This window comes from Lepeophtheirus salmonis, chromosome 5 (assembly GCF_016086655.4).
Source record: "Lepeophtheirus salmonis chromosome 5, UVic_Lsal_1.4, whole genome shotgun sequence".
In the NCBI taxonomy this organism is placed as follows: domain Eukaryota; kingdom Metazoa; phylum Arthropoda; class Copepoda; order Siphonostomatoida; family Caligidae; genus Lepeophtheirus; species Lepeophtheirus salmonis.
The window spans coordinates 4,289,605-4,317,173 of record NC_052135.2 but is presented as its reverse complement, the minus strand read 5'-3'; the positions used below and the strand labels follow the sequence as shown (position 1 = coordinate 4,317,173).

The following is a 27,569-nucleotide window of genomic DNA, read 5'->3' as shown; positions in this document are numbered from 1 at the left end:
GAAAGTTGTCATTTTGAATGAAATTGTTATATGTTACCGAAAATTTAATAACATGAAATTACATATAAAAAGTTTAAATTTTATAATTTCAAAAATAAATTTGATATTAACGTTTTCCTGCATTTACTTGATTTTTTTACATACTGTAGATAAATACATATATATATATATATAATGAATGATGTTTTAATATTTTTAGACTTAAAAAAACGTTTATAACCGTTTGTTTATTTCTTCTTAATTATTGATATATCTTATCTCTCAAACTTTGTTCCAAAAATAAACAAGAAGAAAGGTTTAAAGTCATTGTTAATTTGCAACTGATTGTTACATAACTGTAGAATGATTTACAATTTAACAATAATTTATTAAAATTAAACCAATTAATGTTCAAAATACTAATAAAGAGAATAGCCACAGAAAAATTGACAGCTGACAACAAAATAAAGGATACCAGGTAGGGATACACTGATATTCAATTTGGCCAATTATAGTTAGTCGATAGTTCTTAATTGGCCAATATTGATTAATTTATTTATATTAAATACAAGTAAAATAAACACAATAAATGACTATACTACTTATAATATTGTGAAATCTCACTTAGTCTTACACTGTAACTTAATTAGTTTTTTAACTGATGATGAATGCTCTGAAACTTACATTTCAACTGAAATAAATTAATCACATTTTTTTTTTTTTAATTTTAAAGCATTTTATTAACAGATTATAATTAAAGTAAACGTACAAACGCAATAGTAGCTACACTACACAAAAAATTACTTCGCAGCATTTACCAATTATTTGCCGACTAATTGATCTATTCTTAAAACATTATAAAGTAACACAGTTGTATCTTTTCAATATACAGGGACGTAACCTACAATTTCCTGTTTATACAAGTGGGTAGGTGAGTATTAAATTATTTCCCTCTTGTTTTCATTTTTGTTCAGTTATTAACAAATCATTGCAAAAACCACTGGCTACCCCCAAAGACATAGTTGAAAGGGTTGTTAAGATGCTGGTGACCTCCGGCAACATCAGCATGATAGTCCAGGAAATCTCCCAGGTGAAAAAGCGAATCATACCGTTCAGACCGAGCGAAAGAAATCATTTAAGCCCAAAACTTGAACTGTCTGGGAGGAGTGGGAGCCTCCGGACACAAGAGTGTTAAGTTCCAAAGTTTGTTGTGCATGACCCTGTAAAATGTCTAATAGCCTACATAAAACACATTTTTTATCCTTAATTGCTTTTAACCTATATACATAATAATATGTAGATCAGGTTTTGTTTCTCAGAACTATAAATGTTCTTTCTTATATATCTCACTTAATATACGATGTATTCTCTCTACCAAGTAAATGATGATTTGATTAATAATTGAAATAAAAAGCCTGATCAATATCTCAGACAGATATATGTATGTACTTAAAAAGCAATAACTTACTTGTAAGAATAACAAAAGTAAATGTGCAAACGGGAATCACATAACTATTGGGAATAACAGTTTATAGTTTATATTGCTTATAATAAACTTTTCCATTTACACCATTACAAAAAAAATGATTTCTTTCAAAATGTACGATAAATCTAATTTTTAACATGATCTTAACCATATTTTTGAAATATGTCACTTGAATATGACAAAGGTATAGTAGTACTCTATTTTACTCATGAATAGTAATTCAATAAAGCATAATGGATTTCATGGTCTGTAAAGCCTAAGAGGACCATATTGAAATTACATATTTCTCTAGTCTATATATATATATGAATATATAAAAATGCTACGAACAAATACGAACAAAAAAACAACAACACTAAATTAATACTGCTTCAATTATTAACTGTTATACTGATACATTTTGATCATTGCATATAAAATGCCCTTGAAAAGGAGTTATATGAACTGAACATTCGTTACTTGATATCATTTTTATACATATGTAGGTATATAAAATTAATATCTTACAAACTACAGAGCCAACAACTAACATTTCTATAAATATACATTCATAGGTATCGAGTATTTGCAGTCTACTTGTTGTTTAAGATAATATGGAGTCGGATTAATCAGTATATTAAATAATAATGACTACTTCCATATGTTAATTTGTACAAATGAACAAATAAGTAGATATAGATCATTGTAGTATCTGTAGAGGTTTCCTAGATCATATTTTATACAACTCTATGTATCTCACAGCAATTTTTCCTTCATTAATTGTATAATAATTCTATAGTTGGGAAAAATTGGCTATCTACCAACTGGTTTTTGCCCTTTCTCTGATATATTTTACAGATAAAGTTTTAAAACGCATGAAAGATAACCACGTGATATACATAGACATAGCATACTTTATCTATTTGCTTTTTGAAAAGAAAATTAATCCCTGAATTTTCAATGACTGCTTCCATATCATGAAAATAGCAATTAATTTATTGTAAACAGAGTATGTATGTGCATAGAATATGCACAAATAACTAAATATATGGATCTTGATTGCATCCAAAAACTTTTCTTCTATGCAGAAGAGGAAGAAAAACCCCCTTCAATCCTTCTATAATTTGCATGTTACGTCATTCAATCCAATTATTAAACTATACTATATTTGAAAAATAGTTTGAATACTCACTTCTCCACAAAATAGGATTTGAATTCAACGAATCGCCCCTCAGATCACTCCTAAGAATAAATACTTGACTAAATCAACAGCTGACATAAAAATATATAGAATAAATAGTATACTAGTATATGGTATAACCTCTATTCAACACGATTTATTTACATAAATTTTTCCTAAGCTAATCGTCTGATTTTTATAAAAAACAATGCCAAATGAGCTGAATCAAAAGAAAATTATAGTTATTAAATAGAATCGCATTTGGCGTCAATAACCGCCAAAAATAGGTCCAACAACCTGTGTTAAATAAAGCAGAGCCTTGTGGCCAAACATATGTTCTGCCAGTTGCAACTTCCTCAATCCAGGGCTTAAATTGATGGCCCTCGTCGATTTGAATGGCTCATAGTCAATAAAATCCGGATCAGCACGATTTTTTGTCGATTCATAGTCAACTCTAAACTCTTACAGTTCCTTCCTGGCTCTCCAGGCTAAGCACTTGTCCATGTATATGAAGTTTGCAACCTCAATATTGTCTCGTCCCGTGCAGATCCCAACAAGGAAGCTTTGTATTTTACCCGACTTTGGAATAAATACTTTGTTGATCGATGCCAATTTTATAAATTGATGCTAAACATTTCTGGCTTGCCGCCAAAACAACATACTATCTGTGCATGTGCATGTATACATGCGAAAAAGTTTCCTCTGCAATAACCGACATCAAATCATAGGATATTATTAATTCCCTCAAATAACACATTGTCACTCTGTATACTATGTATTTGTATGGTAGCTATCGATTTTTTATTTATTTATCCAAATTATAGTTTATTAAGTATGTAGGATGAGTGTTGGTTCAGTCCAAATTCAGCTATTGAAGTTTCTTTATAATTTATTTCAAAGAAACGAGATACTCCTTAAGTTTAGAGTAAAATATATGTGGCTAGAACGTAAAATACTTACATAGCACACGTTCTAACTATTAATTATTATTTTATTCGATTTTACACTTTTCAATCCTAGCTAGAGTGAAGAAATTAAACATATACCTAGAACTGTAAAACCAACTTATTGGCCTTTAGTACCGTTGAATAGTAAAAAAGAATGGACCGATAAAAATTAGGACATGACTATTAGCATAATTTTTATGACTGGAAATCAGTCCTTGGCAATTTACATAGGACCAATAAGTAGTACATATATATAAAATAATCATATTTCAATATAACACATGGGTTGCAAAATCTCAGGGTTCACAGATAAATGGCGCAATTGGTTTTTTTTTATTCACGTCATTTTCAGTTTATACAAACTTTCAAAACACAACTATCAAAGTTTGATGAAAATCTGTTCTCTAGTTTTTGAGTTATTGTGCTTAGTATGTGTTATGGGAAAATTTAATAAAAGTAATTATTTAAAAAAACTATTAACAAAAACAATGGGGGTTCTCTATTAAGCCCGATACGTTTCAGCCCATGTGTTATATGTATAGACTGCATAATTGAGAGTCTTCAATTGTTTGTATATTTTAAAATGGCATGACATGTAGGACATATCATATAAGACTCTTCTTTTACGCAAATCCAGCTTAGCAAGAAATGTAAGTTTATCTTCAGACAAAAACTTGAAAATAATAATAACCATTGAATCGTTATGCTCATGCTTGAATGGTAGTTCCTGATCCTTAATTTTGTATACCTCTAACATAGCAGTGTGTATGTATGTATGTACAGTGTGTATTTTGCAAAACAGTATAGCTTCAAAAGAGTAGGTCTATGTATGTATGTATTGAATCAAGGAGAGTGTGTAGTCTACCTCAACGCTCTTATAATTATGAACATATACCTGTGTATGGTACTTTTATGTTTAGGAAATGATTATTTTTGTGTGTATGTAGTACAACTATTAGATCAGGCTACATACTTCAAAATATCATGGCTATTTTGCCTGAACAATATAGTTCCTTACATTTTTCTAACAAAAAATAATGTATTAAACGTACAACTCTTAAAAATGCATCCTAATAGGTATATATATAAATCCAGTGATAAAATTCAAACATAGTTAATCTGTGACATATTCTAATAACAAATAATAATAAACTGACGAGACAGTATGGATCCGGAGTACCCGGAAAATCCATAGACTTCAACTATAACAACGCGCCAGCGTAAGCCTTGTAAATACCAGCATGTAATTTCATTAATATCTATGCTTTTGTACGTATAAGTATTGGAATTCGACTTCTTATAAGCGTGCGTGTATTCTTTATTCGTGAATGATTAAAATCCACTATTTTAGTTTGAAAATAACAAGACGAATGTGAAGTAGATTTGAATGCTGCGAGTATTTTAAATAAAATAAATATTATAAAAAATGATAACATTAATTATTTGAAAGTGATTATCGTTTAGTGATACTGTTCATATAATATAATTCAGTATGATTCATTGATTTCTACAAATAATTATAGATACATTAGTTTCAAAAAGTAAAGTGAGTGAAAGTGTGGCCTATTGAGTATACAAACATTTTGTAGAACAATATATGTAGTGGTACATTAAGATTTCGAATCGTTTTCATTCTGGTTTTTTTTCAAGAAATCATTTTACTCTTTAAATTATTCGGTAAGTTGTTTTACATGTTTTATATACATATGTAGGTTAGAGTGGCTTGTTTATCAACTTTTTTCGAATTTCTATTACGACTAGTGATGAAAAGTTGTCATACGCTATGAAAATACCCCATGTAAAATTGCATTGTCCCAGAAAGTTATCTTTAGCCCGCACATCTCAATTAAATTACAAAAAAATAGAAAAAACTCTTTACTTAATCAATGTAGATTCTAAAAAGTCAAATATAGTTATTTCACAAAAAATAATTTCAAATAGACAAAAAGTGTTTTTCTAAAATTGTCATAGGGAACAAAAAAAAGTTAGGAAAATTTGATGACCCGCGTATAGCACGCATCTTTTTCTTTTTTTTTTACATTTTCAGAAAGGAAAGATCAATTTTTAATATTGTATTCTCTGTTTTTGCTCCACAAAGAAGCTTTAGAAAAACAATTCTTAAATGTTTTTTATAGGCTAGAATAATATATATCATAATTGATTAGTCCAGAATAATAATTAATAATGTATTTAGATTCCTATGGACGAATTAAATAACTGTTGTCTCCTTTAAAACTTTGAACTAGATTTGCTGCTTTAAGATGACATCGTAGGTAAATAAAATTTTGAAATGGTTTTTTTTTTCTTACCACATGACAACTTTTCCAAAGTAGCTATTACCCAAATTGAAAAAAAGTTGAAAAACAAGCCACCCTAATGTATAATGTAAGGTATATTTGGTACTTGACTATATCTACATAAAATAAGAATAATATATTCTCAATATAATCATAAAATGAAATAAATATTTAGACCACTATAACAATTATCAACAAGATTTTGCCTTTCATGTAAATTTCATGTTCTAACGGAGTAGAATGACGTGAAAAAAAAAAACTCGTTTGAATTACAAGAAGAGAAATTTTTTTAAGGTATTTAAAAATTATGTGTACTTTTATATAGGATGTGAGAAAAACATTTTTTTCCCCTTCTATTCCTTGAGGCTTTGAAAAATGTACATTGTAGGACTTGTATATTGTAAAGTTATATATACAATATACATAATATATATATGATATTCAATAAATGCAATGATTTTTAATACTTACTTAAATGAAAAAATATAATCCCAATCACAAACATTGATTTATGATCACTATTTATATTTCACATTATTCGATTCGACATTTTTTCCCTTTCAAAGTTCAAACTTTTTGTACACTTATATACAAACATATTATATATGTCTTAAAAATATTTTAACAAAGAGTTATTTTTTCTTACCCTCATTGAAATTTTTCTACACTTATAAAACTTTTTATTTATTTTATGTTTGTAAGAAAGAGAGTGTATTTTTCATATTTTGAAAGGGTTGAAAATTCAAGGTAAAAAATCAATATTTATACAGGTTTCTTTTGTAGAATGTATTTTTCTACTTTTTCTGTACTTCACTCTCAGAAGGTACACAAAACATAACATACATTAAAAAACAATTATTGCTTAGGGAGATGAAACAAAAACTGGTTGGCTATATATATCCAGGGTATAAAAACAATATCCACAGCTTTTTATCTACATATTTGCTTTAATTTACATAAAATGTTCATTCTTTTAGATTTATTCAAACAACAAACATTAAGAAGCAGATACAGCAATTGATAATATATATGTATAACACTCAATGTAGCCTCGGTTGGTCTCTATACCGGCCTCGATTCACCTCCTGAACCGCATGTAGCCCCTATAAACTAGAACCAAATCTAAATCTTATATTTCAGTACCAGGGAGTCAATTAGGGACTTATTATTGGTGAGAGGACATCGAGTGACCTTTGACTAAAAATTGTTCTATACAAAAATAGTCCATCAATGTTAGTTTCAAAGAGCTTGGAGACCAAATATCATTGAAACCCCAGTCGTAGCAGTACTCTTGGAGTCACTCCTGAGTCCTTTTGGAGTTGTGGCTGGAGGCACAGCCCTGTTGCCAGACCTGTCACAATCATTGAGAGTCAGCATTGCTAATATCTAGATCGTTGATCCCCAAAATCTTCAAAGCAGCGCACCTTCGTTGTACCTTTAAAAATGTAATAGGTTTGACATTTTCTGTAATTGACTCCTTGGGTGTATTTTGGTTATTAAGTCAAAAGTTTATTTCACCCAAAAAATATGCCATATAAGTTTTGAAATCCAAAGTCCCGGATTTTGTCGTCGCTTAACACTGTATATAAATAAAGGGGTTTATATCAAAACGTCATATATTTTAATATGGAATTAATATGCCCTAGTCTCGTATTAGTATAATCATTTTAAGATATCCACGATCTTAGTTTACAAATTTCATAACTATGTATATGACAAGTAGATTTCGTTGTAGGGAAGTGAGTATTTCTTTTAGTATTTATAAAACATTTTAGCATAAGAATATAGAACAGAAATATCATTTTTTCACAAAAAGTGACTACAAATCTTAAATGTAATATTTCATTATTTTAAGTAATAAAAAACTTTCATTACCAAAAAAACAGTTTAACTTTTGTAAATTTTTGATTCAATGGTACACCATGAAACAGACAACAAATACAGACTCTGCATGCCCTCATCTAAACAAAAAAAATCAATACTATTTTATTCAACATTTTGATTAAAAAAATAATATTGAAAGCAAAAAAGAAAAATATATATAGAAGAACCTTTAGAGGCAATGTTTACATTCTTCATTAGGGTTCCTCGTCTTTCCTTTTTCTAAGTATGGATATTTGTTTACCCCCTCGTTAATGCACTTTTTGAAAATTGTTTATGTATATTCTTTCTTGTACTTTTCCTTAAGAAAAAAACTTTGTAGACCCTACTGAACCAAGTGAAAGAAAAAGAAGTTTATCATGAGAGGGAGATAGAAAAGTAAGTGTCATGTGTTTATTTAAGATTTTTGTATTATTTTTCTAGAGTGAGGATATCCATGTTTCTCCTTCCTCAGGGCATATGTTGTTGTACTTCTTCTATAGCTGTTTTAAGTTGAATATTTTTAGAAAGGGGGGTTGTTGGAATTGAAAGAAAATAATGACTATTCTTTTAATTATAGTCATTCCTTGTTCATCCAACAGCCCGCCCACTCTATACTAGTTGTAATTATTTCTAATGTTTTACATACAAACATACCTCGAAATGAGGTCATTGAATGGGTTGATGTGGTTATAAGTATCTGTACTTTAACAAAATGAAATGCTCTCCTCTTCCAAGTACATTAATATTCTACACAAAGTGTCCTTTGCTTTTCCCCCTTTATCTTCTGTTAAACAACTATGTAATGCGATATATGTGTGGTGTATAATGTGGAGGTATTAAAATGTATATTTATGTAAGTTTGTATATCAATTCAAGAGACATTTAGGTGAAAAAGCTTTCCTAACATTGATAGTGTATACAAATAATATCTATTTATTCATATTTTTTTCGTCCTTAAATTCTTGGTTTTTCCCCATTTGAAAATGAATTAAGAGATATGTTGTTAAAAAGTAAATACATTAGGGATATTTGAAGGAATAGTTGAGCATATTCAGGAAGACATTTTATTTATATATTTGTTTGTTAAATAATTTTTTAAGCTTTTTAAAATATGATATGAAACACAAACACACTTCAAATACAGATTTTATAGTTTGTGTATCAGCATATAAACAATCTAGAACAAAAATAAACAAATGGAAAAATCCAAATATATATTTTTTTACTTCATTTTACAGGGTCTTACAGATAAATTGGGACTGACTTTAACTGCATACACATCAATAGAGAGACCATATATATATCATTTTAATGTACCATTGGAGAGGTTATGTTATTATCTTTTGATTGAATCCGTTTTGAATGTGATCAACCAATAGATAACGATGGAGCAGCAAATAAGGTCAAGAATTGTTGAACACGCCACCAAACCTGTCCCCAAATTTCCCTGATATGAAAACACTTGGATTTCTACTTGCAACCTTTATCGATGTATAAGCAGTTAAATTCAGCCCCAATATATCAGCAAAACCCTGGATACATACAAACCAATATTTCACAGGCATATTTTCCTCAATTATAAACTTTTATTCAAATTTTTATATTGGCCCTGATTTGGCTCTTGTGAAATGAAAAATGTATCAATTTCTCATTCTTTTATTGTGAACATCAATTTGGTTAATTTACGTGCAATTTGGATCAGACCCGTTGGGTTAATAATAGAGTTGGATTAGAGTAAAAAATTTTGAGTTCCAGATTTTATGATTGACGTTGAGTCATGTTCGAGTAAGGGCATGATAATATATTTTACTTCAAATATTTAAATCAGGCTCGGGTCTGCTATCTAGAAATAACTTCGAGGTCCAAGAGCCACAATATACAAATTTATTTATGCTCTTACATAAAACATAACATTTATAACTGAAAAATATTCAGTGGCACTTGGCCCGTGGAGTTAAAAAAAACTATCATTTATAAATTGTAAGAGTGTGGCGGGCTCAGAAAAAGTTAAAACTAGTGTAATTATTATAATCTGTAGGTTATGGTGCCTTTTCCATTCTTTATTATGAATCCACAATCAATTTTGAGAAAATTCACTTTCCTTGCTTTTGTGTTTACTAGCCGCATATTATAAAATCGAACGTAAATCAATCTTTACTACAGTTTTACAAATATGTAGTCGTATATTATATCTACTATTTAGTTTATTAACAAAACGACAGTAATTTTAAAATAAATCATTTATGGTTGACAATGCTAAAAATATACTTGAGTAGTCAAATGATTTTTTCATTCCTATGTGGAAGCACTTGATTCCTTTAAATCATCAGATGTTTTGCAATGACATTTTTTTCTACCTACCCTAACATACCAAAAAAAAAAAAAAGACATATACATAAAGGCTTGCATTTTACCATTAAAATGATTATATTATGAGTGGTTACATCTTACACTATGTGGTACTTTATCGGACAAATATTTTATAGGTTATATATTTTCATCTCATTAAAAATATAATAGAAATACATATATTAAAGGATCGTGAAATGATTACTAAATAACTTTATAGAAAGGAGAAAAAACAAAGTAAAAATATTGCAAATAACCGTTTAATGTTTGTATATAATAAAATTGTTGACATATTTTTTTTCCTTTTCATAATATTTAAAGAGGGCCTTTTTGCTTCTTTTTTTTTCATATTTTATGTATAAATGTACATATTTAAATCTGTCTAGGTCTTACTTATCCAAAAAATTAGAATCAATAATTAAAATTATTCGTTTTGTTTTTGTTTAAAAAAATGATAAAAATGTAAATCATCAAACAAATATTACATTTAACTATGATAATCAGTACTTAAGTAAATTTGTTCGAATAAATAAAGTTATCTATATCATAGGACTTTTTTAAATTAAATGTATCTATGTACCAGGTTTCACGTGTAAATTGTGTCATGAATCATAAGAGTTTGGAAAATACAACATTTTATTAACAACTTTATATCCGCCTTATATTGATTCAAAATGACCACCTTGGACGGAAATTACACGTTCACATAAGACGTTTGTGGCTTTAGCGACTTCTGATGGGCATATATCGTTCCTGACTGTGTTATTGGGTTTTTTGAGGTATGATATACAAACTTCTGGCCTCTTACATGCAATGGCTTCAACACGTTCCCTCCAGTAATAATCCAGAGGATTAAGATCCAATCTATCGTATAGCTAAATATTGGTGTACCAATAATGAACAGATCTTTCCAAAAATATAGGTAGTCATCTTGGGTGTATGAAAAAAGGCTGAATCATGATAGAAGACGAATGGGAATAGTTTGAATTCCAAAAATGGCACTTAACCTGAGTATTATCTTTACTTTTTTTTAAATAAGTAAACAATTACTGGAAATCACATGGAGCATCCTGAATGAGGGTGAAATTTTTAATATTTGTAGAACCATGACTTCAGCTTTGGAACAAGCAAAATATGTGATCGTTTTGAACGTTGAAATTACCATCTTCATTAAAGATATTCTCAGAAAGTGATTCATTCCTCTAGTAAATACCTAGATCTTACATAGCTTTTTTACTAGCTCCTTTGGACACTGACCACTTCATGGTCATTGCTAGCATTGGAATCACGGGATTAGCCTTTACAGTTCGCTTAAGTCTAGATAGGAGTATCGGGGGTTAGATTTTGGTTCGTTCAGTCTTACTAGTTCATCATCAGCCTTCACTATTCGGAAAACTGTACTTATATAAAATCTATTTATTTCCGCAATCGTGTTGTTGATATTTCAATAATTTATTATAGTTGATCTTTTGGACTGTTTTACTTAGGATTCTTCTCTAAGGTGATATTACGTCATTTTTGGATGACTTGATGAATCTGCTAGTTCGTGGAATCCTAGTTCTGATTTTAATCAGTATTATCTACAATAAATAATTAATTATCGCATTGAGTCATATTTAAGTTTATACTGAAGATTTTTTTTCCAAACTTTATGAAAAACTAGTTTGTGAAGATACTGAGAACAAATATAAGTTTACTTACAGTGAATTATAACTGAAATTGCATTTTTTATTCAATATGGCTTGCTTTAGGCTCAATAACGATATCCTACCTCTTCCTGAAGGCTACACAAACCTTAAGGATGTAGTCTTCCGATAGTGAGCCCATACAGTCTTGATAGGAGACTACAAAGATCTCACATATGTGTGAGGCTAGTAGCAGGCAGTTCCCTTGACCTTTGCTTCGAAAAAATAATCCAAAGAATTAAGATCGAAAAACTGGGAGACACCATGCTCTTGGACACATTCAACCTATTCTTCGTTGTGGGCGTCGCAATGAGATGCTTCTTCCTCGTTGGTCTTGATATTGCTCTCATGTTATCTCTAATTATCTTTCGGAGCATAACCTTGCTCACACTCATTTTTTTGGCCATGCTGCGATTCATCATCACTGGATCTCTAGACAGGTGTTTTTTGTCACAAATAATAACTTATTTTTGTCTTTGCTGTTCGTTTTCAACCTTGCTCAAACTTTCTGGTACTTATTAAATTGGGTTTCAATCACTTTTTATTTGCCATACTTGTCCATTTGGCTGATCTTGAGGTCATTGTAATTTTTGTTGGGGTCTTCTGGCGGGCAAGCATTTCCATCACAACATCATTTTTTTGGCTTCCATTGTGTCTTTTTTGGAGATACAGCCAATAAAAATTTACGCCAATGAACATTATACAACCTCAGTTTTGTAAAAATACTTATCAAAACTTTAGCGGTGAGCACTTCTTCTGATGTAAATTTAAATATGACGTATGGGACGTACAGATGACACAATTATACTGGCAAACACGGCACAGGGTTTTGCATGGAAATGACAAACAGACAGTCAATAATGTAAGTAAAATTATGTTGTTTACTCCCTTAAATTGAACAGAATTGTAATAACTCGGAGATTACTATAACGTATGCATGTTTTATGAACAGAAGGTGTTTCTATTATACCATCAACATATATGAATGTATGCCTTTGTGCATATATGAACAGAAATAACTAACCATCCTTCATAACATGTTTTTGATTAATTGTTTGCCTTTGCTTATTTATAAAAACTAAATAAATACATATATTTATTCATTGAAAATTAAAGCCATCCTACATTTTAACTCGGTTTTTCTTGTTGTACAAAGCTTATAAACATATGTGTTTATCATAATGATTTATATATGTATACAAAATTGTTGAGCTATAATAAATGTGCATGTACAATATAGGTACAGGGACAGCCTTGCTTCGATATTCTATACCTTTATTTATAGAAATTAGATATATAAGAATAATAACATTTATTTGGAAGTGACTTTCTCTAAGTGGATACATACTTTATGTTATTTCTTGAAAAAGTAATTAGAAGAATTTTTATGTTATTATTAAAGGACAAAAAAAAAACTATATTATCAGCCTTTTAGAATATATATTTATACAAAAGTCTATTAAAGCTTTATTTTAAGGTAATTCTTCAAATTGTTTATGATATATACACACATAGATTAAAAGAAATATAAAGTTGTTAAAAGTATTGCATTATAAAAAACATAGATATAAATTCTACTTTAAAATTACACCCTCTAATCAAGACCTAACAACAATAAAAGTGACATTATTAAATATTTTTTGAAGAGATATTTATGTCATAAATAGAAGAGTTTTATACTCATATTTTATCTTTGCTGTGTTTCGATTAGATAAAATAATTAACTAATCAAAGCACAGCAACGATAAAATAAGTTAACACTTTTGTAAAAATATTCTATTTATGACGTTAATATGTCTTCATAACACGTTTAATACTGCCGGACAATCCTCTTTAACGTAGTATATTAACAAAGGAAATCTAACAAACGATACAATACCAATCACTATTAAAAAGCTACCCACAGTCTTTGCAATATCAAGGTTATTTATTAAGAGGTCAAATTTTAAGTCAGTGTAATTCTTATCTTTTAACATCATAAATATAAGCTTTTTATTATATATTTTTTATATAGTCAAGTTAATAAATAATTAAAATAGCTTGAATAAACTGAGATTCCCTAGAAATGTTGGTTATTGCCATTTGATATTTGAGATTTTATTTGGTTTCCGATGTGGCCTTTTAAACATAATACATCATTTTTTTCCCCCTTTAGCTCTGATAGTGGAATCTTTGCGACCTTTCAGTGTAATTTGCAGGGCCTATAAAGGATTGATTGGAATAGTTGATGAATAGTAAATGATTGTTATTAACTGAAGAATCGAAGGTCAATTTTTGGTAACAAATATTCCTTGCTTGCTGTTGTATTGATGGTTCATATGCGTAAAAAAGTTTCACTGAAAAAAATGAATATTGTTTTTTGAACTTTACAAAATATGTTTACAAAATTACTTAAAAATTAATTCTTAAAAATTGGATTAGATTTTATTTTCTAATAGGGATGGAGTATCACAGAAACTTGAAAAAATTATAAAATATAATTGTCTTTCTTACTTTGTTTTAAAAAGTAAAATTTTCGAGATAATCACTTTTTTTTAGTGTTCATCGAATTGGTCTGATGGGGTTGGATTGATTAAGTAAAAGTAAATATTATAGTATTTAAATGAGTCTATCTGACCTAGGAATAAATTAACCAAGCCTGTGTATACTTAAAATAAATAACTTGCTGCTGGGCAAAAGATCAATTTAATTGTTGGTATAAAATCGGTAACCCCTTTTCTAGTGTAAAAATATAAGTCGTATTTAAGTTTTGGTCAGTTAGAAGTATTGCAATATCCTCAGCTGGTACAGATAATGATTGTTATAATAAAACAATAGTACTAATATTATTCTTAAAGAGGGGATCTACGTAAAGAAAAAACATGATTTAACGATTAGGAAAAGAAAAATAGTTCTGCGTGTGCGTTTTCTTTTTTGGTTAATTTCCCTGCACCCATACTATTTCCAATGTAAAAGATTATCTTCTTTATACTGGTAATTCCTTTATCCCGCCAAAAATCATATAATAGGCAGGTGATAGAAACAAGGGTCTTAATTCAGTAACACCATCTTCATTCTCCTTGCACACTTGCAAAAATCTCATATTTGATTTGAAGTTCATATACATAATGTGTATTTGTTTCCCTGGGAGCAATCGAGGATGGAACTTACTCAAATTGAGTACAAGAGAACTAAATTTTTCCAAGCGTGTTGTATACTGAGCTATGTAGCTTCATTTGGGGAGTTACGTTATATGACAAGACAATTTGTAATGTAATTAACCTGCAAGAATTGACTCTAATATCAATTTAGTATTGTGTCGTTCTAAAAGCGTCAATACTTGAGTAGTAGCACTATAGTAACAATAAAGCAGTCCCAAAGTGAGTATATATAAAAAATTCGTACAACTGATATTTAATGTTGTATTTTTTCTTACAAATATAAATCATGTATAATAATACTGTCAAATAAAGTTTACTTTACTTTATGTTATATAATTGAGTGTATGAAAAGTATAGTTATTGATAAAGTAGAGAGAGGGGGGAACTTATTGTGCCCTTCATAACAAATTCAACAAAAAAACATATTTGACCAGTCAAGAAATATATATCAATATGTTGTAAATAATTTGGACGTTCCTCTCTGTCATATTTCTTCTTCTACAACTACAAACATATACATATAACATATTGACATTTATATATATTTGTGTAGTTTTATTCTATTCAAGAGCCACTTTTATATACGTATGTACATATCGAAGTATATATATATTGTCCCAGGTAGAGATGTATGTATATTATCTTCTTCCACTTTTACCCATACTTCTTAAACTTTCTCTTAATACGGACTTTGGAAAAAAAAATCCATGACCGACTCTGTAAAAAGTTTCCATTTACAGATGGAAATGAGTTTTATTAATCTGTTGATATGGGTTTAGTTTTAAGAAAAAACTATTTTTGTCTTTTGTAATGAGTTGTACATAGTCATACTAATAATGATATGGAAAGAGTTGTAGATAATAGGACATGTTGGTAGGCTAATAAAAAAAGAGAGAGACAATTGTCCTTGCACTTTGGTATTTTGATGAATGTTTGGAAGAAGAGCAATTTAGCTGTTATGACTTATTATTAGACTTGCTTCAAGATTAGAAGAAATAAATTTAAAGATATTGATAGGAATTACTCCGATGTCTGATAAAGAATTACACTTCTAACTAGAGCTGTAGGTATGAAGCATGTCCTAGAAAGTGGGAGCTGTTTATTTAGTTGGTAATCTGAATAGGATTTTTTATTTTTCACTACTACTCTAATTATTATATCATTATGGAAAACAGAAAATCCATGTATTAATTAATATTTAGTGGCATAGTTCATAAAAAACAAAGAGTAAGAATCAAAGTGCTTCTAAGCTTGGACTAGAGTTGTAGATTCATATCAGAGTAATTCTCGCATATACATATATCCTTGCTATTTATGGAATAGGATTAGAGTGTATTTGTATTCTATATATTGTAGCTAAGAGCAGTATGAATGCTTTTATTAATTGTCCCCTCCCTCCCCGCCCCCCTTTTTGATTTGAAAACTCAAACATATCAGCCAGCAAAGATCTCTGTAGCTTATAGAGATATCAGTTAGCAGATATGTCGTCCCACAATGTTACGATATTAGTAATGATATTCTCTCAGACCCTATTTTTACACTCACCACAATTTAGCTAATATCGGCCATGTATAAGTATTGATTTGTCATTTTTATTTGAAAATTAGTCATTTAAAAAAATATATAATCAGTTTACTTAAACGACAGAACATTTATAATAAGTAATAACTGTGTGTGTGTGCTCATGAAAACAAAGAGTAATAAAGAGGTTTGGCTTGGGACGTATAAGTGAATGTTCTTGTTGGACCCGGAGTAGAATTGAAGATGTATATAGAACTAATTATGGAGATATACGGAGTGGGATTTGTGTTTATTTTATTTTCCTTCTCAGCTGATTGCATCTGATCTAATGGAACGTCTTGGGAGCTAAGCTACACTCCTTCCAAACATTCATCAATTTGTTAGAGTGATATGTTAATTTTTTGTTCCTATTGTTTTTACATACAGTTGAGGCCTGTATAGTGTATAACTACTTCACCCCAACAAATCATTTGTGTACTCTCTGTCATTTATGATCACAAGAAGCTTATAATTTAAATATGTTCTGGAGCTTTGTGTATAAATAAGGGTGTGAATATTGATTAAAATGAGATGAAAGATTTTTCTTTAAAAAAATACATATATAGGTAAGAGTGGAACATGAATCCTTTTTTTTATTTTATTGTTTTTTTCTATTTTTATTATTATAAAGTATCATTTAGCTATGAGTCCCAAAGTTATAATGACCTCTATCGCAGATATGTCGTTTCATAATGTTACCATATTTTATATAGCATTCTCTAAAGCAGAATTTTTATAATTACCTCTATCGAGCCAATATCCATATCCAATGTGTAAGTATATATTTTTTGATTATATTATAAATTAGTTAAAAAGTTTAGTCATTTTACTATGCTTAATATTCAAATTCGAAATATATGTAGTGTGCTCAAAGACACTAAATGAACTTAGATTTTCTTTCCTCAAGAATAAAAGAGTAATGATAACAGCCTTGGAAAATAAATAACACTGTTCAAATTGCAATTACGAAAACTAAGGTAATGTTTTTACAACTCTAGATATGTATTCAAGTTGTGATGTTGTACAAGTTGCAATTTTTTCGCATTGAAATATATTATTTAATCACCACATTGATGACACTTATTACCAACTATTAATTGATACTATTATTTCATTTTGATCGCTTAAAACATAGTGGTTATTCTGTATTTATGAATAATATAACTGTGAGCATTTGAACTTGAAAATGTCCCACGGACTACTTATATTTAGTAATTTGTATTAAAATAACCAAAAATTACATTTTCAATGTATTGATTATCCATAAAATATTCAATTATTGCATTATTCATATGCCAAGTACGTTAAATCCTTCATTATTTTTTGGGTGCAATTTATACAGAACATATATGTACATAAAAAGTTGGGGGAAAAGTAAAAAAAAAAGTAAATGGCATTTTCTAATCCTACAACAAAATTTAATGATAATGCATTTTAATGGAGAATAGTCATTATTTATACCATGTTATTTTAATAGGTTTTGGTAAAATTTAAACATTTTTTGACCAATTTAATTATTATTAGTATTAAACCCATTTCAAATGCACATCTATTTTTATAGAAAAGAAAACAAGAAAATGCAAATTCTTTTTTTTCTTTTTTTTTGTATATAATACATGTAACTTGCAAAATATTTATATGGAAACAGGTTTAGAACATTTCTTTTTATTACTATTGCAACCAAAAAAAAATCGTAATAGATCCCGTTAGATGGTAATATACATATAAATAAATACAAACCTCACTACATATATAAAATTTATCTTAAATATGGTATTTTTGAATAAATAATATAAATTAGTTTTCTCTATCTCTGCATAGACATCTTTAACCTTTTATGTTGTAAGTCATTCACCTACATACCTTTATATCTTCTAATGAGATGTAGATCGACACAACTGACATATTATTTGGGTTATGCATGTAAAAAAATATATTTTTATTGTCGTGCAGAACCATTGTTAGGAATTCTTAACACAAAGAAAAATACCTTAGAAATCATTCCTATCAATGTCAAGGACGTCAGTCTTTATATATATTTGGATGAAGATACTCATGAATGCGTAGGTTGATGGACATCATTGGAATAGTTTTCCCCGTTTTCCTCAGCGAATATTTTTTTGCCTTAATGCCTAAAACAACTTTGTTTTCTTTGTGTTGAAAAAATTGAGAAATTGAAATATTGTGTCTTTGTTCATATTTTAATCCGTCTTGTTGTCACGATACAATAATTTCATAGGAATTCCGTTACCAAAATTAATATTTCAATACTTTTTTTGACAAAATAAATTATCATATTTCATACTTTTAATTTAAATATTTCCTCTGTTTTATCTGAAGTCAATTTCATACTTCCCTATACTTAAAGTCTGTTATTTAAAAAATATTTATCTGTCGTTATAGATATTCTGAAATACTTTAACACTACATATAAAATATCATATCCAGGATATTTTTTAAAAGAAATACTTGACTTTAAAACCCTTTTAAATATTTTTTCATATTTAAACATGTAGTATTATATTTTTAAATTTTGTAGAATCTCCCATTTTAATGCTCTAGGTCATAAATAAAACTTTACATTTTTTCACTCAAGAAATACATAATATGTATTGTCCAAGTTCATCAATAACCATAAAAGTAATTAATGACTCACTCCATCCTAACATATACAATTATTATACTTATATAAGCTACACACCTATGTAGACTACGGGCACTAATTACTAGGTTTCAATACCTTCCGCATCTCACATGATTGTTAATTAATTAACGTACTTACATTGTAAATTAACGGCAAATATGAAGAAGTAAAATTGAGCATACATTACTGAAATGACGTAATCTATATATTCCTTGAAATCAGTTACTATTTTTTGTTATGTGTATACATGGATATAACTTATGGGAGGTTTAGTCCTAAATAAGAAGCATAAGAGTCCCACCTTTTAGGCCGATCTTTTTTTGGCAAATAGGCATATATGTTTTATATTCTAGACATACTCATTTAAAAATAGGCTTATAGAACAACACTTCATCATCAACAGAATAAGCAAAAGGAACGGCAGAGATACATAACATAATGCCTCTACAGGTATTTTTGTTGTTCGATGCACTTTAATCAATTTTTCTGTTGGGCTAAGTCATTTAAATAGCAGTGGAATACCCACGCAGGAGCATTATATGTGGACTATCTTAGTATAGGTATGCCTGCAACATGATTTGAGATGTGTATAAATAAATAATGATACTCAAAAAATATGAAGTACATATTTTTCAACAATTTCTACAGTTGCAGATTTTTTTTATTTGTTTGGCAAAAAAAGAAAAAGAATACAAATTCTTTTAAATATAGTAATGTCCATCCATCTCCAAATTAGGTTTGCATAATTAATTTTGAAGTAATGTCAAGGTTATTACAAATCAAATCTACACAAGTAACTATACCTATAGTTATACGCTAATCTAGTCAAGGATCAAATCAATCTACCTCTTTAAAAATCAAATTAAAGACCCAAGAATTACATTACATTACATTTTATCTTAGCCCTGACATCAATTCCCTGGAGTTTGCAGTTTGGGCGTCTTAGAGAATAATGTCTGCTGCACCTCCTATCTAAACTTGGATTTGCTCCAAGCTGATATAATCAAATTTTTAAATGCATTGGACACGACCTTCATCGTCAAGAACTGTCAATCTGTTCAACGCCGTGTCGAGGCTGCTATTATTTGTGAAGGAGGGCATATTGAATTAACAATATAGTATTTAAACTTAAAATTAAATTGAATTTTTTAGTTGCCTCTTCTTGATTTCTTAAAAATAACGTTTTTTGTAATCGAGTCATGATCCTGGAAGTTTTGGTTTCCCGTACTGCATTTCAAATATATATTTCTGCACGATAGGATTAACTTAATGGAAATAGTTATAATCTTGCAAAAAAAAAAAATAGTTACTTTCAAATTCAAGGATTACTACAATTACTTACACCACAGCCTTTTTTCCCTAACACAAAAATTTACGATCTATTTTCTTGTAAGCTGTGGATTTTTCTGCTTCTTTCATTCTTTCAGTATAATCAACGTTAATTTGTCGAATTCAAATTATCTCTTGTTCAGCTCTATTAAATTCCTAACAGTTCTTATTGAATAATAATTATACAGTTGGAAGAGCTATTGGCTAATTATGGACTATTTATGATATATTAATTCTGTTTATTTTGCAAGGAAAGGTTGTAATGTCCACTAAAGGGAACGACATGACAAATGAACAAGCTGATAATATATTCATTCACAACAAATTCAATAAATGTTTGTATCAGACGAACAATGACACATTGAGAATTAAGATTAACTTACTTTGCACTCACATATGTAACTATATATATTTAACATGAGTATTTTCAAGTTTGAGATATATACCAAATAAGAAAAAACGCCACTCAAATCCTATTCTTAACTCAGCATTAGTCTTCATTAACAAAAGATATACGAGATGATGGTCTTTTATGGCGTTCTTGTAGATTCATTGTAGACAAGTAGTGTTTGTAATAAGGGAGTGAAAAAGGTATACAGATACACTATAATTGTAATTTATTGGAATGGACATTCAATATGTATTAATGATTATTTTTTGGATGGCAATGCCAATATGGAGGTATACGTATATATCTAGGCACCTATTAGATATATACATTTATAGATCTAATAGTAAATACTACTTTGGCATTCCAAGCTACAAAAAAAGATATATATATATAGGTATAATGCTCTTTGCAAACTCCTTTAAAAATTCTCAAAATGTTCTTAAATCGTTAACAGCAGGAGAAAGTGATTTTCTCCCCTCTTCTTTGTCTTGATAAGACTCTTTGTTCAGTATAAGGAGACGGATAGAGTACACTGATTTTTTTTTCTTATAACGATGGGATCCTTTCTTCTTCTACCTGACTTTACTACAGTACACACATAAATGCATTTATATATCTCGTTCTTATATGTATATGGCTTAACATTTATGTGGGGGGAGAGATTCCATAACAAACAAAAGTTTGTTATCAAATTAAAAACATTTTCACATCTATAAACTCATTAACTGATTTCTTTTTGTATGTATTATCATTAAGTACAAGATTTATTTTCTTAAGATTATGGTGTACAAGCAGTAACTTGTCAATAAAACAATAGGACACAAACATTTTTTTAATTATATTAATTTGTAATCAAGACTCCAGAGAATGGCGCTGTGATGTGAGCTTTGTTTACATACATAGTTGTGGCTTGACAACCACCTCTTCAAAATTCCCGTCGTTACGTCATCATAATAGAAACATTAATTAGAAAGATAAGCCTTCCCCATATGGTGGGAACATCAATCTCGAGACTATTATCTCTTCCAACTACCAACTTTTCCATGGGAAGGAACGGATTGAATCTGGTCTCATGATAGTATACCAATTCCAAGGATTCCTTCAATATCTTATCCATGGTTTATTCCATCTCAAAGTGGAGTTGGTAGTACGGATGAGGAATAAAAATCTTGAGATTTGTGTTCCCAGCTTATGAGTGCAACTAATTTATTTTTTATTTAATAGAATGTCAAAGGGTTTAGTGATTTGTTATTACTAAACTGAATACTGTCACGACACCTTGTAAATATTTTTTTTTTGTTTAATCATACCCAATTATCATTATCACGTAGAAGAGACATCTATACTTATATGGTCAGGATACAGAAAGTCCAACCACCTTTTGGATAATAGATATATTTTTTTAATTTACAAATCAAAAAATGAGATGAATGATTTCCTAGTGATGAGGAAAATAAAATAGTTTAAAATTCTTTGGGTGGTATATATGTTTACTAACTATTAATTAATTTATGATTTTATATCAAAATTTGCTTATTAATATGGCACATTAAAAATTTCAAATACCCTTTTTATATAACACTCGTAAAAACCTACAAAATATCCCAATATTTGTTTTAATTGATAAAAATTAAATCAATTGGTTATCAATAATTAAAATGAAATCAATTTGTTATCAATAATTAAAATGACTGATTTTGTAATCAAATAAGACGTTGTGAGACGAATGATTATTTATTTATTATGTCAAAATTTCTTCTATCCGTATTTGACTGTAATTTGTAGTTTTTTGATATACGTTTTTACACCAGCATATAAACATCAATATACAAACTTTCATAAGCTTGACATACATTAACTACGTATTTCACTTGACATTCAATTCGTAAGAAAACTACTTTCTTATAGGTCTATTTAGGTAAAATGAAAGGATGCAAAAAAAACGCTGCGAATTTTATTGCCAATACAGAAATATATTTGTAAATTTCTATGGTACAAATCCATGTGGCTAATATACATTTTAAATCAATTCAATGTACGTATGTAGAAAAGTAATTAAATGTAATTAAACAGTTTTTTATGGTGTTATAATCATACATTTCATGCCATAAGGATTGTATAAGCATCTAAAGTACTTCATACCCAATGAATATCCATATACACTTCATAATGAAATCATATATCATATATTTTGTTGATTAAAGATATTAAATATATTTTTTATATGTATACAGGGTGATTCGTAAATTTGTGAAGATCTGTTTTAGTTTATAAATTCTATTTAAATTTATTAAATAGCATACACTTTAATGAAAAGTATCAAGTTATAATATAAATTAATTTAAAAAAACTTTTGATCGAAATAACAGAGACGAATAGAAATATGTGAAGAGGCAGCACGTACAATTTCTTAATAGATATTGGCCCATTCTTGGATAAGAGCACGCTTAAAAGTGTGTTTGGTGGGGTTTTGCTTGGTACAATCATGTGATGGATGGATCACGTAGATAAGTTTTTGGGATTCAGGTCAGGTCTGCTCGGAGGCCACATTTTATTTTCTCAGAAGTCCTTAAAATTTGTTTTTGGCAAATCATGCACAGCTTTTGTAGCGCGAGAGGGTTCACCATCTAGGTTGAAGATGTAAAGGGTGTCACTATATGTGTCATGAAGCCAGGAAAGGATTTTGTCCACCAACATGTCTTTGTAGAGATTTATATTATAATTTGATCATTTTTACAAAAGTGTATGCTAATTAATCAGTTCATATTGATTTTTAAACGAAAATATATTTTCCCCCAACGAATTCTCTAGCCTGTATACTCAAAAGAAGATATAAAAATACAAATTGGTGGATTAAACCAGTTTGTTTGTAGTTGTTTATGCATAGTGTTCATCAAAGGGATGATGGAACAAAGCAATTGTATCTTTTATGTATAGGTACATACCATTTCAATGCATTGATTGAGGCTTTTTATTGATAGGAGACATTCATTTATTAAAGCCACATGTATATTTGTTATTTCCTTTACATTTACTCGCCTTTCATGCCTCCATTTAATATTAGGACAGTTTTTTTTTAATTTAGAGTACGACAAGTTTAGAAAAACTGTGATATTCTAAAAAAATAAGCTATACAAATTTAATTTTATTTCATTTTTATCTTATCTCTATGTGTCACATCGCGTTAAAAGTTTGAAAGAAGAGAGAAGTTCTTTTTTTAGTAAACTAATACTTAAACAACGGATTAATCATTATTTTGATTTTATTGTTTATGATGAACATTGTTCCAACCTATAAAAAATATTTTTTAAATTGTTTCCTAAAGCTTATCTATGCAGCAAAATGAGAGAATGACGTAAGTTTGTCCTTTCTGAATCTAAAAAAAAGTGATGCGTAATTTTAGAAACATTTTTTAAAATATTTTTTATACGCTAGAAAAATGGCTATCAAAAATATTTTACAGTTAAATAACTCAAATTGTCTTTTTGTACCTATTTCAGTCTTTCCCAACCCTTCAAATGTAGTGAATCATTTTAAACCAAGCAATCAGGAAATGACCCCAATTCTTAAAATATCTTATAAATATACAGTCAATTTTTTAATTCAAGAAACCACCATTTATTCTGATTATTAATTATAAATTATTTATTCTTGAAATAACTTCAAATTTCATAAATTTTTTATCCGAGAAGAAAATCATTCAGTCGCCATGACATTTAAGGTTATTAATAAGACTCCTGCAAGGCTTCATACGGAATTGTTGATGCTTTTGAGTCATGGTATTCTAACTTTTCTCAGACAATTATAGATACTAAGTGAAAACAAAAATCGGCCAGATACTGCCAAATTTGGTCAATCTAGTTTAAATTTAGCTACTTTGAAAATATTGATCAGAGAAACAACAACGATGGCGCGACCAATGCAAAACAGCAACCAAACATGTTCAAACCTGGCTACGACATTCTGTTGACTGACTTAGGGAAGTGTTATACTAAGTTTCATAATTTGAATGTATTAAACTTCCTTAATGTTTTTCCCCGGGTTTGACCAAATATACACATTCGGCTCAAAATCAATTAATAACTCCTTGGTATTGGGGCTACAACCCCATTGAGTGTTGAGGCCCATAGATAGGGAACCACTTATCTTTATTGAATAAGTTAAGAGTTTTTTTTCAGTTTTTCAAACTTTGATCGAAATGTGCTACCTATAGATGATCTCCTAGGACAATGAAATTTGCATATGCAGTTTTTATAATTATATCAAAAAAATTAAAAAATTCCATAAGTAGCCGTAATTGAGATTTGAAAAAAGTTGAAAAACAAACCACCCTAATATACATAAATGCTGTAGACACATTACAAAAACCTCAAACTAACATACATAATGCATTTCGTCTCCTGACCAAAATTACATATTCATTATATTGAAGAAGTAATGATATTAATATGTTTTATAAACCTACAAACAACAGATAACATAGATCTTTTTGCTTTTATTTCCGTATTTCAAACCATATCAATTTGCTTCCCGAATTGTTTTGTTAAATATAACATATAAATGTTTATCGTTGTAAAGATTGATCAAAAATGTTATTACGTATAATATGTACACGAGTATAAATAAAAAAGACATTTTTGTGTGCTTTATTATTCAAGTAAATTATTTCCTGATAGAAAAAAAATTATTAAATATATCATTAATTTTTTTTTAAATCTATAAATAGCTATATCAAAAATATAATCATCATCCTGAAATAGCCAACAGACTTTATTTAGTAGTCTTGAGACCTCAGTACGAGACCGATTTTTACACGAACTTGATTTTAAAACATCTTTAGTGTTATTTTTGTAACCCAAATTTTATATAATTTAGTCAAATCTGTTTAAAATAACTTTTATCTCTAGAACTTTTTCTTGTTATAAAAATCCAATTTCTTAGAATAATATATTAAGTTAGTAATTTTTAGAGAAAATTTGGTGAATTTGATTTTGTTTCTTGGCTTCTAAATCATTTTTTTTTTTTTGCTTTTTCTACTTCCTTTTTTTAAATTGATGTTATACCCGTCTCTACTTATATAATATTAGCTGTTATTCCATACATAAAATTGTTTAAAATCTGTTTAAAATAACTTTTTTGCTGTTGTAAAAATGCAATTTATTAGTATAGTTCGTACATTTTACAATTTTTAATCAAGGTTTGTTGAAGTTAATTAATTTATTGGCTTTTAATTTGTTCTTTTGGTCTTTTTATTTCCGTTTTTTTTTCAATTAAAGGTTTACACGTTGCTACTTATGTATTATCAGCTGTTATTCTATAGAAATATCACACTCAAATTCATCAAAATTAGTTTGTACATTTAGTGCAACTAAGGTCCTTTAAGAGTAATTAATATTTTATAAAAAAATTTATTTAAAAAAAGAATTAATTGTTTTAACTATAAAAATAGCAAATTAATTTTTTTAATTTATAAGTTACTGTGTTTCATTTTCTTCAACAATGGCAACAATGGTCTTAGAATTGAATGGATGAAATATTTATTAAAATAAAAATTAAAGTTTATTTAACAAAGTTTCGAGTCAATGTTGACTGTTTTTCATTGTTTATAATTCTTTTAATACTTGTGGTAACGTTTAACCCCAGTTCACTTTTTACGTAAAAATAGGATATTTGCTAACCATAATTATTTTTTTCTAGACAGATCAGGAATGAATTTTACTTCGAGATCGAACTGTGCTGAAATAGTTTTGTCGTACAAAAATTATAAGTGTTTGAGAGCATAGTAGAATATCCATGCTGATTCACAACACTATTTATACGTATCTACCAAATCAGAAAAGGCAATAACGGAAGTTCCTATCCAAACGACCTTTGTGAAGTCACAAACATGTTTAAATTCTTAACCTTTTAAAATTCATGTAATATATAAATATTTTATATAGATAGCTATATATGAAAAAATATATCGTGTCATTAAATGTGTATATATTTTGAGTAATTTATAGAAAATTAAATGGAAGGGAAACATATTATTCCAAAGAGTGAAAGTTTTTTGAACATTATAAAAATATCATCATTTTAGCATGCATTAAAGATTAAAAATTAAACCGGATACGTTCACAGAAATCAGTTTTATGATCTAATAAGTAATTGTAGACTTATAACTTTTTTGTATATATTTAAAAAAAATGAAATATATACACTGACGTTCTATAATGATGATGTAACAATTATATTTTTTTGGAAGGAAAATAAATAGATTTCTCTTCAAAATTCAAGGTTAAATATTCAATTGTTTTGAACAATACAAGTAATTTATGTATCATATATGATACTGATCTGAGAGTTGTATAAAATATGACCTAGAACGAGTGAGAGAATAATTGTAGTTACAACCTGATCGAGATTTTGTTTATTTTCCAATGCTGTTATCTTTATTAGTTTAATCTTGTTGATAGAACATTTCAGTCTAAAATAATCACTAATGGCTGTGCTCATGAGAGTTGAATAGTAACAATAAGTATTTGCTTGGAAGTGATAAGTGTAAGTCCTTTTGAACTCCGGTAGAATAGAGGGTCAACATCGGAGGTATGCTATATGGGTAGTAGGATTTTTGTTTTTTAATTCTTTTCGCAGCTACTTTCAGCTGATTGTATGAAATGTCATGACTGCTAAAAGGTTCATCTCCCAAACATTCTTCAATTGTTGATCTTACCCAGTTCAATTTGTTGTAAATTATA

The 27,569-nt window shown here is 28.6% G+C and overlaps 1 protein-coding gene across 2 annotated transcripts in view; it reads left to right on the top strand.

Moving 5' to 3' along the window:
* The first annotated feature begins 4,506 nt into the window (after window positions 1-4,506).
* Window positions 4,507-27,569, top strand: part of sano (CABIT domain-containing protein serrano) — a 40,657-nt gene continuing 17,594 nt past the window's right edge. The window contains exon 1 of one of the 2 annotated variants that reach the window (XM_040712179.2): window positions 4,507-5,248. The gene's annotated coding sequence lies outside the window, so the exon portion shown is untranslated. Of the gene's footprint in view, window positions 5,249-8,061; window positions 8,128-27,569 lie in introns of those variants that run through there. The other variant, XM_071888125.1, reaches the window with a different exon arrangement.